Source organism: Ranitomeya imitator, chromosome 2 (genome assembly GCF_032444005.1).
Source record: "Ranitomeya imitator isolate aRanImi1 chromosome 2, aRanImi1.pri, whole genome shotgun sequence".
NCBI lineage: Eukaryota > Metazoa > Chordata > Amphibia > Anura > Dendrobatidae > Ranitomeya > Ranitomeya imitator.
This window is the reverse complement of record NC_091283.1, coordinates 337,642,901-337,651,159: the sequence shown is the minus strand read 5'-3', so window position 1 is coordinate 337,651,159 and position 8,259 is coordinate 337,642,901. Positions and strand designations below refer to the sequence as shown.

Here is an 8,259-nt window from a genome sequence, read left to right as displayed (position 1 = left end):
TACTTTCCAAAATGGTGTCACTTGTGGGGGGTTTCAATGTTTAGGCACATGAGGGGCTCTCCAAACGCAACATGGCGTCCCATCTCAATTCCTGTCAATTTTGCATTGAAAAGTCAAATGGCGCTCCTTTCCTTCCGAGCTCTGCCATGCGCCCAAACAGTGGTTTACCCCCACATATGGGGTATCAGCGTACTCAGGACAGATTGTACAACAACGTTTGGCATCCATTTTATCCTGTTACCGTTGGGAAAATAAAACAAATTGGAGCTGAAATAAATTTTGTGTGAAAAAAAAGTTAAATATTCATTTTTATTTAAACATTCCAAAAATTCCTGTGAAACCCCTGAAGGGTTAATAAACTTCTTGAATGTGGTTTTGAGCACCTTGAGGGGTGCAGTTTTTAGAATGGTGTCACACTTGGGTATTTTCTATCATATAGACCCCTCAAAATGACTTCAAATGAGATGTGGTCCCTAAAAAAAAATGGTGTTGTAAAAATGAGAAATTGCTGGTCAACTTTTAACCCTTATAACTCCCTAACAAAAAAAAATTTTGGTTCCAAAATTGTGCTGATGTAAAGTAGACATGTGGGAAATGTTAATTATTAAGTATTTTGTGTGACATATCTCTGTGATTTAAGGGCATAAAAATTTAAAGTTGGAAAATTGCGAAATGTTCTACATTTTCGCCAAATTTCCGTTTTTTTCACAAATAAACGCAAGATATATCGAATAAATTTTACCACTACCATGAAGTACAATATGTCACGAGAAAACATTGTCAGAATCACCGGGATCCGTTAAAGCGTTCCAGAGTTATAACCTCATAAAGGGACAGTGGTCAGAATTGTAAAAATTGGCCCGGTCATTAACGTGCAAACCACCCTCGTGGGGTTAAGGAGCTGGAACCACCACTTCATTCCATATATTGTATACACTAAGGCCCCTGATCATGTGACCCCTGACTCCTCCCCTCCTGTGACCTCATCACAGGTCCTGTGTGCACAGAGCAGCCATATGTGTGGCAGACACTAGCTGGATCTTCTGTTTTCAGGGCCGGTTCCTCCTGTAAGTCCTATTAACCCTTTTGCTCCCTGTATTCTCCTTTCTGACCAGGACCATATCTGAATTCGGATACAGTGACAGGAAGTTAAGCAATGTGGATGGAAATAATGAAAATTTTACTTTTTTTCCTCACAAAAATGTTACTTTAGCCCCAAATGTTGCATTTACATAAAGGTAACAGGAGAAATTACAGCATACAATGTGTTGTGCAATGTCTCCTGAGTACGCCGATAGGTTCGGAAGGGAAGGGACGCCATTTTGGTTGGAATTGATTGAAGACGTCATGTCACATTTGAAGAGCCCCTGACATGCCAAAACAGCAGAAACCCCCACAAGTGACCCCATTTTATAAACCACACCTCTGGAGGAATTCATCTAGGGGAGCAGTGAGTATTTTTTAACCTTTCGGCGATTCACAGAATTGTATAACCTTGAGCTGAGTAAATGAGATATGACCATTTTTTTCCACTAAAATGTTGCTCTGTCCCCAAGTTTGTAATTTTCAAAAGGGATAATAGGAGAAAACAACAAAGATTTGTTACCCAATTTCTCCAGAGTGGCGCCAATACCCCATTAGTGGTCGAGCGCTACTTTTGAGGCACAGTGCAAAGCTTGGAAGGGAACTAGCACCATATTACAGTGCATATTTTGTTGTTATGGGTTGAGGCGGCCATGTCACATTATCAGAGTCCCAGAACAGCAGAACCCCCAATAGGTGACACCATTTTACAAACTCCACCTCTCAGTTAGTTCATCTTTGTCCCAGAATTTTATACCATTGTGCGATGAAGAAAAAATTATTACATTTGGGCACAAAATATTGTTTTAGCCCCATATCTACCTTTTTACAAGCAGATATAGGTACAAATGGCACCAAAATTTATCACACAATTTCAGATGAATGTGGCACTACCCCATATGTGACTGTAATAAATAATAATCTTTATTTTTATATAGCACTAACATATTCCTCAGCGCTTTGCAGTTTACACACATTATCATCGCTGTCCCCAATGGGGCTCACAATCTACATTCCCTATCAGTATGTCTTTGGACTGTGGGAAGAAACCGGAGTACCCGGAGCAAACCCATGCAAACACTGGAAGAACATACAAACTCCTTGCAGATGTTGTCCTTGGTGGGATTTGAACCCGTACAGCACTTCATACCCACACAGCGAGACATGGCAGGGAAAGAGTGCTTTTTGATTCTTGGAGAACAAATTTTCTTAGGAAACAGTAGGAAAATAAGTATTTGATACATTGCTGATTTTGCAAGTTTTTTCACCTACAAAGAATGGAGAGGTCTGTAATTTTTATTGTAGGAATACTTCAACTGTGAGAGACAGAATCTAACAATAAAAAAACAGAAAATCAGATAGAATGATTTTTAACTCCTTTCTCACATCGGATGTACTATCCTGTCGAGGTGACCTGGGCCCGTATGACCATCGACGGGATAGTACGTCATATGCGATCAGCCGTGCTCACGGGAGGAGAACGGCCGGGTGTCACATGATTATCACCGCTGAAATCTGGCACTATGTGCCACAAGCGGTCACGGACTGCTCTCAACACTTTAACCCCCGGAACATTGCTATCAAACGAGATCGTAGTGGAGGTTTTTTCCTCCTTTTTTTCCTCCTGTTGTAGTTTTTGCTATCAAACGAGATCGCAGTGTTCCGGTGGCATAGGGAAGTGTTGTGAATTCCGCTCTTGGGCTCCCTCCGGTGGTTTTAAGTGGAATGGCTGCTCCTTGGATTTAGCAGTCTGCAGCTGCTTCCACTAATTGTCTATTCTGCTCGGCTATTTAGCCTGGCTCTTTTCTTCAGCTTGTGCCACTTGTCAATGGTTCCTGGTTGGATTCACATCTCTGCTTGGATTTCCCTGATATCCTGACCAGTTCAGCAAAGATAAGTCCTTGCTTTGCTCTTTTCTGTCCACATGTTGTGGACTTAATTGTTCTGTGCATTTTATGTTTTGTCCAGCTTGTCAGTATGGATTTATTCTGTTAGCTGGAAGCTCTGGGAAGCAGATTTACCCTCCACACCTTTAGTCAGGTGTGGAGATTTTTGTAAACTCTGTGTGGATTTTTTGTAGTTTTTATACTGACCGCACAGTATCCTGTCCTGTCCTATCTATCTAGCTAGTATGGCCTCCTATGCTAAAATCTGATTTCATTTCTGCGTATGTTATTTTCCCCTCCTCTCACCGTCAATATTTGTGGGGGGCTATCTTTCCTTTGGGGATTTTCTCTGAGGCAAGATAGGTTTCCTGTTTCTGTCTTTAGGGGAAGTTAGATCTTAGGCTGTGCCGAGGGGTCTAGGGAGTGTCAGGTACCCCCCACGGCTATTTATAGTTGCGCTGCTAGGTTCAGGGTTTGTGGTCAGTACAGATACCACCTCCTTCAGAGCTCGTTCCATGTTGCTCCTAAACCACCAGTTCATAACAGTACAAGTGGCCAAAAATGAATTAAATGCATCTCAAAAGAAGGAAAAAGAAATTATGAGCCATTTTTTTTTGCACTCTGTTTTGTCTTTTTTTTCCTCTTGACCTCTGGGTGGTTCAGGATTTTGGCGCTGGCATGGATGTTCAGGGTTTGTTTTCTCGTGTGGATCAACTTGCTGCAAGAGTACAGATTATGTTGTCCAGACTCCGGCTTTGGAGCCTAGAATTCCTACTCCTGGTTTGTTTTTTGGGGACAGATCCAAGTTTTTGAACTCTAAAAATAACTGCAAATTGTTTTTTGCTTTAAAACCCCGTTCTTCTGGTGATTCCATTCAGCAAGTTAAAATCATCATATCCTTGCTGCGTGGTGACCCTCAGGACTGGGCATTTTCCCTTGAATCAGGGGATCCGGCATTGCTGAATGTAGACACATTTTTTCAAGCGCTCGGATTATTGTATGACGAACCTAATTCTGTGGATCATGCAGAAAAAACCCTGTTGGCCCTGTGTCAAGGTCAGGAAGCGGCAGAATTATACTGCCAGAAATTTAGAAAATGGTCTGTGCTCACTAAATGGAATGAGGAGGCTCTGGCTGCAATTTTCAGAAAAGGTCTTTCTGAAGCCCTTAAAGATGTTATGGTGGGCTTCCCTACGCCTGCTGGTTTGAGTGAATCTATGTCTCTAGCCATTCAGATTGATCAGCGTCTGCGCGACCGCAAAGCTGTGCACCATATGGCAGTGTCCTCTGAGCAGAGTCCTGAGCCTATGCAATGTGATAGGATTTTGACTAGAACAGAACGGCAGGAATTCAGACGTCAGAATAGGCTGTGTTTTTACTGTGGTGATTCTGCTCATGTTATTTCTGATTGCCCTAAGCGTACTAAGAGGGTCGCTAGGTCTGTTAAGGTACCATCACACTAAGCGACGCTGCAGCGATACCGACAACGATCCGGATCGCTGCAGCGTCGCTGTTTGGTCGCTTGAGAGCTGTCACACAGACCGCTCTCCAGCGACCAACGATGCCGGTAACCAGGGTAAACATCGGGTTACTAAGCGCAGGGCCGCGCTTAGTAACCCGATGTTTACTCTGGTTACCATCGTTAAAGAAAAAAAAACAACCACTACATACTTACCTACCGCTGTCTGTCCCCGGCGCTCTGCTTCTCTGCTCTGGCTGTGAGCACAGCGGCCGGAAAGCACAGCGGTGACGTCACCGCTCTGCTTTCCGGCTGCCCGGCGCTCACAGCCAGAGCAGAGAAGCACAGCACCGGGGACAGACAGCGGTAAGTAAGTATGTAGTGGTTGTTTTTTTTACTTTAACGATGGTAACCAGGGTAAACATCGGGTTACTAAGCGCGGCCCTGCGCTTAGTAACCCGATGTTTACCCTGGTTACCAGCGAAGACATCGCTGAATCGGCGTCACACACGCCGATTCAGCGATGTCAGCGGGAGAGCCAGCGATGAAATAAAGTCCTGGCCTTTCTGCCCCGACCAGCGATATCACAGCAGGGGCCTGATCGCTGCTGCGTGTCACACTGGACGATATCGCTAGCCAGGACGCTGCAACGTCACGGATCGCTAGTGATATCGTCCAGTGTGACGGTACCTTTACCATCAGTACTGTACAGCCTAAATTTCTCTTATCTGTGACCCTGATTTGCTCATTATCGTCCTTTTCTGTCATGGCATTTGTGGATTCAGGCGCTGCCCTGAACTTAATGGACTTAGAATTCGCCAGGCGCTGTGGCTTTTCCTTGCAGCCTTTGCAAAGCCCTATTCCTTTGAGGGGCATTGATGCTACACCATTGGCCAAGGATAAACCTCAGTACTGGACGCAGATGACCATGTACATGGCTCCAGCACATCAGGAAGATTGCCGTTTTCTGGTGTTGCATAACCTGCATGATGTTGTTGTACTGGGTTTTCCATGGTTACAGGAACATAATCCGGTGCTGGATTGGAAAACTATGTCTGTGACTAGTTGGGGTTGTCAAGGGGTACATAGTGACGTTCCTTTGATGTCAATTTCCTCTTCCCCCTCTTCTGAGGTCCCTGAGTTTTTGTCGGATTTCCAGGATGTATTTGATGAGCCCAAGTCCAGTTCCCTTCCACCGCACAGGGACTGTGATTGTGCTATTGACTTGATTCCTGGCTGCAAGTTCCCTAAGGGCCGACTTTTCAATCTGTCTGTGCCAGAGCATGCCGCCATGCGGAGTTATGTTAAGGAGTCTTTGGAGAAGGGGCATATTTGGCCGTCTTCATCACCATTGGGAGCGGGTTTCTTTTTTGTTGCTAAGAAGGATGGCTCCTTGAGACCCTGTATAGATTGTCGTCTTCTTAATAAGATCACGGTCAAATTCCAATACCCCTTGCCTTTGCTTTCTGATTTGTTTGCTCGGATTAAGGGGGCTAGTTGGTTTACTAAGATTTACCTTCGAGGGGCATATAATCTTGTTTGTATTAAACAGGGTGACGAATGGAAAACTGCATTTAATACGCCCGAAGGCCATTTTGAATACCTTGTGATGCCATTCGGGCTCTCTAATACTCCATCTGTGTTCCAATCCTTCATGCATGATATTTTCCGCAATTATCTTGATAAATTCATGGTTGTATATTTGGATGATATTTTGATTTTTTCCGATGATTGGGAGTCTCATGTGAAGCAGGTCAGGATGGTATTCCAGATCCTTCTTGATAATGCTTTGTTTGTGAAGGGGTCTAAGTGCCTATTCGGAGTTCAGAAGGTCTCTTTTTTGGGTTTTATTTTTTCTCCCTCGTCTATGGAAATGGATCCTGTTAAGGTCCAAGCCATTCATGACTGGATTCAACCCACATCTGTGAAGAGCCTTCAGAAATTTTTGGGCTTTGCTAATTTCTATCGCTGTTTCATTGCTAACTTTTCCAGTCTGGTTAAACCCCTTACCGATTTGACGAAGAAAGGCGCTGATGTGACAAATTGGTCCTCTGCGGCTGTGGAGGCCTTTCAGGAGCTTAAACGCCGATTTACTTCTGCCCCTGTGTTGCGTCAGCCGGATGTTTCTCTTCCTTTTCAGGTTGAGGTTGATGCTTCTGAGATTGGGGCAGGGGACGATTGGTCTCAGAGGAATTCTGATGGTTCTTTGATGAAACCGTATGCTTTTTTTTCCAGAAAGTTTTTCGCCTGCGGAGCGCAATTATGACGTCGGCAATCGTGAGTTGTTGGCTATGAAGTGGGCATTTGAGGAGTGGCGACATTGGCTTGAGGGAGCTAAGCACCGCGTTGTGGTCTTGACTGATCATAAGAATCTGATTTACCTCGAGTCGGCCAAGCGCCTGAACCCTAGACAGGCTCGATGGTCCCTGTTTTTCTCCCGTTTTGATTTTGTGGTCTCGTATCTTCCGGGATCTAAGAATGTTAAGGCTGATGCCCTCTCTAGGAGTTTTTTGCCTGACTCTCCTGGAGTCCTTGAGCCGGTTGGCATTCTTAAGGAAGGGGTGATTCTTTCTGCCATCTCCCCTGATTTGCGGCGGGTGCTTCAGGAATTTCAGGCTGATAAACCTGACCGCTGTCCTTTGGGGAAGCTGTTTGTTCCTGATAGATGGACAAGTAAGGTAATTTCTGAGGTTCATTGTTCAGTGTTGGCCGGTCATCCTGGGATTTTTGGTACTAGAGATTTGGTTGCTAGGTCCTTTTGGTGGCCTTCCTTGTCGCGGGATGTGCGTACTTTTGTGCAGTCCTGTGGGACTTGCACCCGGGCCAAGCCTTGCTGTTCCCGCGCCAGTGGGTTGCTTTTGCCTTTGCCGATCCCTGAGAGGCCCTGGACGCATATTTCCATGGATTTTATTTCGGATCTTCCTGTTTCCCAGAAGATGTCTGTTATCTGGGTGGTTTGTGACGGGTTCTCTAAAATGGTCCATCTGGTACCTTTGCCCAAGTTGCCTTCCTCCTCAGATTTGGTTCCATTGTTTTTTCAGCATGTGGTTCGTTTGCATGGCATTCCAGAGAATATTGTGTCTGACAGAGGTTCTCAGTTTGTTTCTAGGTTTTGGCGGGCCTTTTGTGCTAGGATGGGCATTGATTTGTCTTCTTCTGCGGCGTTTCATCCTCAGACTAATGGCCAAACTGAGCGAACTAATCAGACCTTGGAAACCTATTTGAGATGCTTTGTGTCTGCTGATCAGGATGATTGGGTGGCTTTCTTGCCGTTGGCCGAGTTTGCCCTTAATAATAGGGCTAGTTCGGCTACTTTGGTCTCACCTTTCTTTTGTAATTTTGGTTTTCATCCTCGTTTTTCTTTGGGGCAGGTTGAGCCTTCTGATTGTCCTGGTGTGGATTCTGTGGTTGACAGGCTGCAGCAGATTTGGACTCATGTGGTGGACAATTTGACGTTGTCTCAGGAAAAGGCTCAACGTTTTGCTAACCGCCGTCAGTGTGTTGGTCCCCGGCTTTGTGTGGGGGATTTAGTTTGGTTGTCTTCTCGTCATGTTCCTATGAAGGTTTCTTCCCCTAAGTTTAAGCCTCGGTTTATTGGTCCTTATAAGATTTCTGAAATTATTAATCCGGTGTCTTTTTGTTTGGCTCTTCCAGCCTCTTTTGCCATTCATAATGTTTTCCATAGATCTTTGTTACGGAGATATGTGGTGCCTGTTGTTCCCTCGGTTGATCCTCCTGCCCCGGTGTTGGTTGAGGGAGAGTTGGAATATGAGGTTGAGAAAATTTTGGATTCTCGTTTTTCGAGGCGGAGGCTTCAGTATCTTGTCAAGT

The 8,259-nt window shown here is 44.8% G+C and overlaps 1 protein-coding gene across 1 annotated transcript in view; it reads left to right on the top strand.

The window, feature by feature from the left end:
• Positions 1 to 999: 999 nt before the first annotated feature.
• The window catches only part of LOC138663645 (oocyte zinc finger protein XlCOF22-like), a 63,973-nt gene continuing 56,713 nt past the window's right edge, over positions 1,000 to 8,259 (top strand). The window contains exon 1 of the mRNA XM_069749925.1: positions 1,000 to 1,067. The gene's annotated coding sequence lies outside the window, so the exon portion shown is untranslated. The remainder of the gene's footprint in view (positions 1,068 to 8,259) is intronic.